This window comes from Mastigoproctus giganteus, chromosome 12 (assembly GCF_048544385.1).
Source record: "Mastigoproctus giganteus isolate SK-2022 chromosome 12, ASM4854438v1, whole genome shotgun sequence".
Classification (NCBI taxonomy): domain Eukaryota; kingdom Metazoa; phylum Arthropoda; class Arachnida; order Uropygi; family Thelyphonidae; genus Mastigoproctus; species Mastigoproctus giganteus.
The window spans coordinates 154,494,992-154,506,020 of record NC_143586.1 but is presented as its reverse complement, the minus strand read 5'-3'; the positions used below and the strand labels follow the sequence as shown (position 1 = coordinate 154,506,020).

At 39.3% G+C, this 11,029-nt stretch overlaps 1 protein-coding gene across 1 annotated transcript in view; it reads left to right on the top strand.

Annotated features, from left to right (window-relative positions):
* Nucleotides 1-7,528: 7,528 nt before the first annotated feature.
* LOC150077524 (paired box protein Pax-6-like) overlaps nucleotides 7,529-11,029 on the top strand; it is a 107,169-nt gene continuing 103,668 nt past the window's right edge. Inside the window, exon 1 of the mRNA XM_090386910.1 lies at nucleotides 7,529-7,602. The gene's annotated coding sequence lies outside the window, so the exon portion shown is untranslated. The remainder of the gene's footprint in view (nucleotides 7,603-11,029) is intronic.

Here is an 11,029-nt window from a genome sequence, read left to right as displayed (position 1 = left end):
CATGAAGCGTTAACGAACCCATATTTAGTTTATAAATCTTGTTCGGTTGGGCTGTTTTCAAGGATAGAAAACCAAAATTTCTAGAATAAAAAATCCGTAATTCAACCTTCTCCAGAGACTGACTAACAGGGGGAAACCCTGTGAGGGAACAATGGGACTTAAGAATTAATATTCCAGGTGACCCTGGAATATTAATTCTTAAGTCCCAAAATCTTTTTTCATATCTATTTTTCCCGAACCTTTCACCATCTGATGGTGATGGAATTATTTTTTGTGTTGGTTATTTAAGCAATTTACAGGGGTGGGGCTTGTTCCCACCCAAACACCTTAAAAAAATATATAATTTTTCGACTTTTGGTGCTTTAATATCAGGAACAGAAGAGTGACTCCAGTTGCCCGTGCATCTGCCATCGGAAAAGTGAGATATCGGAGGGAGATTAACATCTCTGTAATTAATCTGAGGGTCACTTTCCATTTGTTGCTTGTCTACCCTCTCTGTGAGGCGACAGCTAACTTCTATCGTATTGCACACTTGAAAGCACGTGACCAAATCCCGCCTGTACAATCACACGCGTAGCGATAAATGGAGATTAAAGAATAGATAAAAGTTCCCTGCTGCTGCCGTGGGACCAAGAGATTTAAGGCTCCATCTGGAAGCTATTTCGTGTGGTGCAACGGTGTAAACCACAGGATATCCAAATTCAACTATTAATTGCAACTTTCCTTGTCTGTAGGCAAGAGATTAAAGGGCGATGCAATTTGTGCCTTCTCTGGCAGGATTCAAACAGAAGTTAAATTGTTGGGAAGGTTCCATTTAAGTTTAATAAATCGAGCAGTGGAAGTGACAAGTGTTCGTTAATTTTTTGAAATTAGCTATGACAATGTAGGGTTTAATATAAAAACAACACACTAGAAGGAATTTTAAGATTTTTTTTTTAAATATTGAAAAATTTACAGCAAAATATATTTAAATGATTAATATTAACAACGATATTCATTTTTTTATCAAAACAATGTTCTCCACGAGATTTTATCATTGCCTTACGCGGACGTGGCATTCTGGCAATTAATTTTATGTCTTGACTAACATTATTCCAAGCGATCTGCAAGTTTCCCATAAAATCTCTATTGGGTTTAAGTCGGGTGATTGGAGTGGCCACACCATAATTCATTATAATACAAAATTTATTCAACAAAGTTGAAGTCTACAGGATATTGCATTATGTTCAAGAATGTGTTTATAGCCTTCTTTTCTTAAAATTCCTTCAATTCTGACGATGTCACTTACTCCAGAAAAATAGTAGCCCCAGATCATGATGGAACCATCACCCTTCTTGACTGTAGGCACTAAAAAACGTGGCACCATTTCTCCTTCAGTTGATGGTCTTACATAAAGTCTACTCTTAGATCAAAAAATTTCAAATTTAGATTCATCCGTCCACACTATGTTTTTCCACTCTTCAATTATCCAGTGGCTTGATGGCTCTTAGCTCAAGCCAACCATTTCTTTCGATTTTCCGGTTTTAATATGGGTTTTGGAAACGCTACAAGACCATGAAGATCTGCTTGTTTAAGAAGTTTTACAGTGGATGTAGACACGGGAGTTTCTCTCTTCCCATTAAACTCAGCTCGGATTTCAGGTGCATTAAGTCGTCGGTTGCGTTAAGAAATCCGTGTTATAGTCTATATGGTGCTTCCGTTGTTAGGCATGTTCGTCCTCATCTTGGTTTATACTTTAAATTGCCTCCTTGAATCATCGAATGGTAGTTTGTACTCCTTTAAATGAAACATCTAGTTTTCTGCCAATATTTCTAGGGAATAGCCCTCTCTATACAGAGTTATAAATAGCACTTCTTCTTTTTTGTAACATTCAGTCCCTTATTTCTCTCCATGTTTATCACGTAACACACGAAACTTCCCAAATACTCTTTCTGAATAACAGGCGTTTGATTTTATAAGTTACTTCTCAATTTGTATTATTGGAAACACTATAGAATCATCTACAATCTTCTATAATGTTGAAACGATGACCTAGATAGACTTCAGATTCAGAATGACCTAGGTAGACTTCAGGGATGGTCAGAAAAATAGCAGCTATGCTTTAATCCAACAAAGTGTAAGGTATTGCACCAGGGGAACAGTAACCCGAAAATAACTTATACGCTTGGTGGAGTTGAACTAAAGCCGGTAATGGAGGAAAGGGACGTGGGTGTTACAATACGGTCAAACTTTAAGTTCTCTGAGCGTTGTAGACAGGTTGCAAGGAAGGCCCATGGTGTCCTATTCGATGACGCATCGAACAATTGCTAGTATAGAAAATGACGTTATAATCCCATTCATATAAGATTTGACCACACTTGGAATACTGTGTTCAAGTATGGAGACCCCTAAAGAAAGGCATTGTTCTTCTTAAAAGGGTCCAGAGACGGGTAACTCGCCTGGTGAGATCGGCAAAAGGGCGTCCTTATGAAGAAAGACTTCGAATATGTGGGTTGCAGAGTTTGGAAACTAGACACCTTAGAGGAGATTTGATTGAGGTGTTTAAGGCTCTGAGAGATATCAGTAAAATGAATGAGGACGAAATTTTCAAGATTATAAATGATGCTAGAACTAGGGGACATAAATTCAAGTTACGGGGGGAAATGTTTAGATTGGACTGCAGGAAGTTTCATTTTAGCCAACGAGTTATAAATTATTGGAATAAGTTGCCTACATGGGTGGTAGAGGCTGACAGTTTGGGGAAATTCAAAGATCAGCTGGATATTACCTACGGGAGGAGGGAAACGCTTAGGTTGTTCATTTCCTTTTCTCTTATTTATTAATTATTATTTTTATTTATTTCTTCTTATTATTATTTTACTATTTTTTTATTTTTTATTTTTTTGGCTGGTGCAACATGGGCTTCCTTGCACCATGTGGCCATTACTAATACTAACAATACTTCCACTGTTTAGAATATTCTAGAATCATCTACAATGTTAAGGAATCGTCTACAATATTCTACCAGGTTCAGAAGTCCTCTATACCTTTCTGGAATATTCTCGAGTATTCTAGAAATTTCTTTTGATTTTTTGGACTAGTGCAAGATCTTACCTTTATTATCATCATCTGAATCTTCTGTAGATTTCTCCTTCTCAAAATACTCTTCCTTGAACTTTACACATTTTCGCCACCATCGTACGCACGCATTAAATGCTTCTTGCAAACTTCCGAAAGACTGCGAAATACTTCCGTTGTGGCTCTGCGAGCATCGTTGTATCTGACGCAAAACGCTTGCCATTCAGAGCTTTCTTCAGACGTGAAAACAGGAAGAAATCACACGGGACTAATTCCAGTAAATAAGGGGGATGTGGTAGAACCTCGGTACCTATGTCACTGATCACTTCCTGCACAATACGAGCAGCCATATTGGACCTTGCATTGTATTGATGGAAAAACCACCTCACACAGGAAAGTTCAGTCACATTGGAATATGGCCGTCCTACCAAGACACTCATTACCACACACTTCATTCATCGCTTTAACTGTTTCCCATGCATTTAAGCCTTGTCTGACGCAATAACGAACCACATATCAGATAAAATGTTTCATCTACTATAAAGTTTTAATATAAACCTCACTGCTTTCACCTTCTTTTTCTGTTATCTCTCTTTCAATTCCATTTGGTAAAAAGGCTAAAAATCCAAAAATACTTTGGAGAAGTCGTGAGCAAGGTCTGAAATACAAGATGCGGCTAAAATGAAATGAGAATCGTTGGTTTCCAACGTCTTACTATTGCGCATGTCAACAACTTTCATATCATGCGGTAGCTTGTTTTTTCCTGTACAGATCAGTTTTAGTTTCTTTGCAATCGGTTAAGTTTTGTGCCTCTTTAAGTGAATCACTGTTTTAACCCTTCGGAGGAAAAATGAGTGGGCGTAATTTAGAGCAAAGAATTGTCATTAAATTTTTGAATTCAATGATAACAGGAGATGAATCCTGGGTCTTTCAGTATGATCCACAAAGTAAGGGTCAAACCATGAAGTGGAAAACTCCCAATTTAAAGAAAGCAAGAATGTCTCGATCGAAGATCAAATCCATGTTTGCCGTTTGCTTTGATTGTCATGGTGTTGTTCATCATGAGTTTTCTGTTTACATCCTGCAGAACCATTAGGTCTGAGAAGTTTACAGTTAATCGTTCCGACATGAATGCGATGGCTTACTGTATTTAGTGTGCTGCTGCATTCTCGCGCTTGACCACGCAGCTACGATGAATACATGAAGTAGGCTAACTCTATTTCATCATGTCCTGCAACCCACCGTAGACTAACCTCATTGGGAAGTATATCCAGTAATTTGGAAGAGGATATCGAGCATCTCGTGCCACCGAGAAGCAAAACAGGATATTGCAGTGATTGTTTATCTGCTGTATCAGTACAATATTCTTATTTGACCACGCCGAATACCTGATAAAAGATTAACAATCCATGCATTGTTAGTCCATGGATAAATGGACTAACAATCTATGCAGCTAAATCGAATGCCTGCTCCGATGTATCTTATAGAGGCTAACCTCCTAAATTGGTAAAGGTACAATTCTGGGGGAGGAGGAGTGTTTTGAATCTTGATAATGCTTTCATTCTGGATAAAATTATCGCATAGTGGTTATGTAAACAACTCTTCGCGGATATTGATGAATTATGCTTTGTAATTAACCATATTTAATTCTGCAAAGCAAATGTCATTGGCCTAATAATTCTATTCGACTAGGTCTGTCTCCTTCAAAATACCCAATTGGAATCTCTCTCTCTCTCTTGTATTCAAAGTAAATGAAAGCAAAAGGCAAGAAACACAATTGCAGGCATGGAAATCATCACGAAAAATGCTTTAAAAAATCGGGTTTAAATCAAAATCGATGTTTTTCATCTTTTTGCTGATATTTAGATACTTCCGGTGATTCAGATAAGGATAATTTCTCGATGGATGAGAGTTCAGAAAGTTTTCTAAGAGACGATTTTGGTGTAGCAAATACCCTAAGACCGACTAACTCAGCAATGTTGTGAAAAAGACCCTTAAAAATTCCTCTCGTCATTGACAGGATTCAAACTGAGGTATTCGAACTAGAGTCTACCATCAAGCACTTAAAAAATTATTATGCCAAGGGACCTGATGGTATTCGATAAATGTTTTGGAAACTCTGCTACAATAATTTAACGGTACCACTTTAAAATATCTTTAACGAATCTTTTAAAGATGTTTATCCTGGCTCCTTCAACAAAAGCTGACATTATGCCAATACATAAAAGAGTTCCAAACTCAGCCAATAATTAACGTCCAATAATGCTCATTAATAGCATAGTAAAAAAGCAGATACAATGGTTCAAATTAAACTTTCTGTATACTTCAATCCAATTCTAACTCAAGGTCAACATGGCTTTCGTCCCGAAGATTCGTTGTCACCTTTTGGCAATTTGCTTCCATGGATATTGATCGTGGCAAGTGGGTCGATGTTATTTATACGGACTTGAACACTAAATAAAGTGTTACAACGGTGAGTGACAAATTCTCTTCAAGGCTGTTTATCCATTTGGTGTTACTATTGTTTATTTAATTAATATTCCTATTCAGTTATCTTTATGCATTATCTTAGCTGCATTTTTGTTTTCTTTTTCACATGCTCAGTGCAAACTTTGGACGCTTCTACACCTTTGAATGAGGAAACTGGGAATGTCTGTTGACTGAGAACACCATGTGGAAGCATGCTTGTTCTCAGTTTCATCAGTTCCTGAGCCATAGATTTTAGGCATTGGAATTACAAACTAACAAACTTGTCTTCTGATGCACGTATTTAGTTTGTTTATTGTCACTACTTTGACCTTAGATCAGGATTAATCTGTAATTTGTTTAGAATATTAAGAACATAATTTGGGAAATATCTCTTGAATGGACCAAGTCTATTAAGGTTTGAGCATAGCAGTGGGATGCTTTGGAGATTTCTTGCCAGTATTCTCCAGCCCAGATGTTGATGTGGTCCTGGTCTGCTACCAAAGGTGTAGAAAGGCTTTCATTTTTCTTACTTGAATTCTTTGGTTGTGCAGTTGTTCAGTGACTGCATACTGAAGTTTTGGAAGTATTGTAGGAAGAGTAGACTTGTCTGTTTTCCCAGTCTAAGAGCTCCCATATTTTGAGAACACTGTTGGATTCCATGCTCCAGATTTCAGCTGTAAAACAAAGTACTGAATCAAAGAAGGATTTGACATATTTCATTATTGATTCTGTAGGTTTTGCATTGGTCCATTGGTCCATTAAAGGATAAGCTGTAGTCTTATCCTTTATAAAGATCAAAGATCCTTTTATCAAAGATCCTCGTAAGTAAGTCATTCAGTTTGATTACACTATAGAACTTCAAGAGTTATTAATCACTAATAAAATACGTGATCTAAGTGTCATATTCTCGAACAACTGTTCCTTCTCATCTACATTTACAAACAGTAGAAAAGGTCCTGGGTTCGAACCTCGTTTAATGGAAGGAATTTTTATGAGTGTTTTTCATACGCAGTTGGTTGGGCAAAAGTTATGGTTTTTCATCCCATAAGTTAGAATGGCTCTTTCTGGGCCATTCAAAGAGAGATTCAATCATCGAATCTCTTTGAATGGGTCCCAAACATCTCCATTCAAAGAGACTTATTTCAGTCGCTGTAATCAGCGCATGGATTTCTTTCCACTTGACATTAACAAAGCCCATTTTACCACGCGAGAATCATTCTTACAAACTTAATTATGTGTGGTGTAAACAAGCAGAATTTGGGTGCACGGGTGAAGGGCTGTCGGTGGGTGGAAAAGCTTAGCGTGATTTAAACGGAACTTTAATGCGACGCGCTGTAAAGTTGGCATCAAACAAAAACATGAATTGTGAGCGCGTGAATGACTTCCAACCATTTCCTGTAAAGGATGCTCGTGCACAGAACGAAGGCCAGCGATGCACGACACCAGGAAGAAAGGAGTAATGAGCTGTAAAATTCTTCTAACACTTTTGTCACCAGCCCAGTCCCAAGAACGTGTCCCAATAAGAATGAAGTCGTCTAACTCCAAAGGGGGGTGTCGTTGTGCGACTCTAAAAAAAAAACCCAACTTCTTGACACGATAATTGTGCGTCCAAAATACTAAATCTTCGCCCAATACGACACAGGAAACGGACAGCTCCGAATGTCTGCGCCAAAAATCGCGGCGTTTTAAGTACCCTAATGTGCGCGAGCAACCTTATAACGTTAATCATTAGGTGCCGGATGGAAGCGCGTGCTTCCACGCCCGCGTCTCTTGCCTTGTCAGTCTTTTCACGTGACAACAGTTTGCTACCGGGGGAAACGCTTCATTGGTCAGCAAAATTGAAGCGCGGACGCGATCGATACCCGGTTGTCATGACAACGTCCAGCAGCTGCCGTTGGCTGTTCGAGGGGAGGTTTCCCGATCCTCGCCCAGAGCGGCCGAAGACGATGTCGTTTTCATATTTAAGCAGCAAGAAGGAGTGTCTAGCGATTCAGTCCGGCTCGCGAGCTCCTCTCTAGTGTCGCACAAACAATTGATCCTCGTGCCCAGGAGGGAGACGGACCACTTCGAATAAAGGTGCGTACCTTGCGCGTGTAATTTTTGTTTATCGTCACTTCTTCGCGAGTGTGCTAAACGGGGCGCTCTTGCCGCTAATTGAGTTTTCTGCTTGCACGGCCCTCTGATAGGCTGCAAGAACAGCGTGCCGAGCGACGCCAGCTGAGATGCGCCTTTTTTTTTTTTCCCTCCCATCCCCCTTCCTCTATTTGCAGCTCGTTGAGAAAATTGACTCGTATTTAGTAGCCTGCGATGTGGTGTGCGTCTTGTTTTCCGACTCACGAGTTTGCTTGTCGGAGCGTGGCGTGCGCAAAGAAAGTGATTATCGTAATGCTCGGATTAAACTCGTCTCTGTGGGGTTTATGGCAGCGGCGTGGCTTCGAGTGTACTTCAGGGTGAGGGAAGGGGGAAAGATCTGCAGCTCACCCACATTTTCTTTAGTGCAAAATCATCGGAATTTGCTAATAGGATTGGCGATCACGTGTGGGTGCAATGCCAATTGAACCCATTCAATTAAAGCCATTCAATCCCACAGTTTACAAGAAATCCGAACAGCTGATTGTCTCATCTGCCCCTGTAAAGAGTGCTTCTTTGCAAATCGTGCTTTTTCTGATATTAATTATGTACATGGACTGATAGTAGGCCACTAAGGGGAGATTTCTAAAGGGGCGCAGGAGAATATTTAGCTGTACGTTCTTTGTTTTGTTTTCTTGATCTACAGTACAAATATAATTCGTTGATTCAAATAATTAATTATTATTTGAATTTTCTTTATCTGATTAGAATTTTTATCTATGAAGTCATCAGACTTTTGGATGAGGGCAAAGATCTTGAAAGCAGATTAGGAGACATATTTTGGTATGATGTACGTGTTGAAAAGGAAATAGCAGATAGGAGTCTGAGTGTGAATCTTGAGCTGTGATCTCCTGTCAAATCACTCCACTCTTAGTCTTTGAAACATGAATCTGCAGAAGTGAAGAATGGATGAGGTCCTTGTTTTCCTTTCAAAAATATAACTATATTTTAAATAAATAAATATATAAGTAGAAAAAAAGAAAATGGAATTTCTTGTATTATGCATTCATGGCCTTCCATTCTCTGATGGGCTAGAAATATCAATATAGCCAGTCTGTTGTTTGGAACAAGCGTCCAGGTAACTAAGGCTGTGTCGTGTTCTGTAATAGTGGATATTGGTTTGTTTTGTTGGGAGTTAAAACGATGCAACCCTTGCCCAAAACTCAACTCGATTACCTTGTGTGAGAAGATGGAAAACAAATCCTGCTATAATCGAACCCCGGGCTATTTCAACACGGGATGGAAGCGCAGGAGGTGTAATCGTGGTGCCAGCAACGAAGCCTGATGAAGCAGCTGGTGTGATTATCGTATTAAGGGAGACAAAGTTCTGTTCTCTGGGGCTGACAGCTTCACAGTGAAATGCAGTGAAAAGTCAGGGTAAGAAAAAAAAAAGAACTAAGCATTTCTATCCGCCCACATCTTGATGCCGCCTTGTGTGGTGGTAGAACATTGTACATGTGTACAGGACATCGAGATTGGGTTGAATCTTCTCGGCTAAGATGCTTATGGATGTTGCTATTAGGATGCATGGGCAAAAACCAGTGAGGATTTTCTGTTTTGTTCAACTTTAGCTGCCAACTTGCCGTCCTCTCCATTTTTTCTTAATTACCAGTCAGTAATTAGAAGGTTTTTGAAAGGTGAAAGTGTTTGAAATTTCTTTCATACCCTTCAATTTCTTTATTTTATTCAAACCCCCAAATTTTAATAATAGTAACGGTGCCTTACGCGCATGCCCGGCGTTCGCAAGAACAAAAAAATATATTTTTAGAAGAAAGCGTCCCAACCGCGTTCGTACAACAACTCAGAGTAGCCCTCTGTGTGTGCGACATTAGCCAAGTTATCATCTCGGGGGATTTTACAATCCATTACAGGTCCTTCTTCACGGACTGCTTCTCTCAAAAGAACTTCATCCATCCGTGATGTTAAGCGTCTATGAAAGGTCCGAATACCTCCCTCCATCTTTCTCTCTCTCTTTCACCTTTTCTCCTCTTCCCCCCACAGTTCTCGCACAAAGAGTTGCCAGAGTATTTATCACTCTATCACGGAGTGGTGACACTTGGGACAACGGACGCTCTTGTTGACCGTTTAGGTCGCTGACAGCGGCCGGTGGGTCGGATGGTGTTGTAAATTGGTGTTCAGTTGGAACCGCAGATTTCCGCATGGAAGACTCCGAACTGCAGGTCAGGGTAAGAAGTGTTGGAGGAAAAAAAACGCAAATGTGTTTTTGTGGGGACGGGAGTGTGGTCGACTAACCACACACACACACACACACACACACACACACACACACACGGTCTTTCAACAATGATGTGATTTTTTCCGCTGACTGACTACCACATAAACAGAAAACACAGAAGGGCGAAAGAAGAAAAGATAGATGAATAAAAGTGAGAGATCCTACTTAGAAGATGGGGGTTTAGAATATCTCGGTTTCCTCAAACCCACAGGTGTGCCTTTACATGATGGAACAGACTGTATTTTATTCGATCTCCTTGTATTTATGTGTCCAATCATTCATCACTGCCCAGGGGTTTCGTGGTACTGCTGTCCAAAATCATTTTGTTGATTTTTCCAACACCGAGAAGCTATATTAATTACGTGGATGGACCATAACCAACCATTTTGGGTAGTTGGTGATAATAAAATTAGCACGGTCACAATGGTTTTCAGAGGCCTTGCGGATTATTATGATTTTTTTCCATGCAGTGTACAATGGGTTAAGGTTGTTTTTGGCTTCTCTTTGGTTTCAATAAAGACACAGATCCTATCATAAAATTCCATTCTACTGATCATTTTTAATAGGAGGATTATTCAAAACCTTCGCCTTTTGATTACTGAAGAATTAAGATATTGGCTTTTAATTTTACGAGCCGTTGATATAAGGTCGTAGAATTAAGAACCAAATTTTATGTTTCCTAAGTAGCCATTGTAGTGGCATTGGCTATCATCAGTGTTGTGCGATTTTAACCGATCGAACAGCTACCATCTTCAGATCTGGTCTTCAACAGCTTCCACCTGTTCTTTAAAACTAAAGGAATTTCCTTAGAAAAAGAAAATTTTCTGGTGACTAGAATGATTTTAGCTGTGAAAAATGTTATCGTTCACAGCCAAATCGTAAACATGAATTCCAATTTGAAGAATTCAACGTGGAATCCAAGTTCTGGAGCATTTCTGGACCAATTGCATTTCAGTTTTGGTGACTAGTCTGATAGATAAAAAATATATATACACTACAAGGACGTAGTCAAAAATACAAACTTCTTGAAGGATCTTGCATCAGAGGACCTGAAAAGAAGACAATGAATCTGAGGATGGTATATCAACTTTGGATGATAATAGAAAACTTTCCTAAGCGTTTCATAGTTCCAATTAT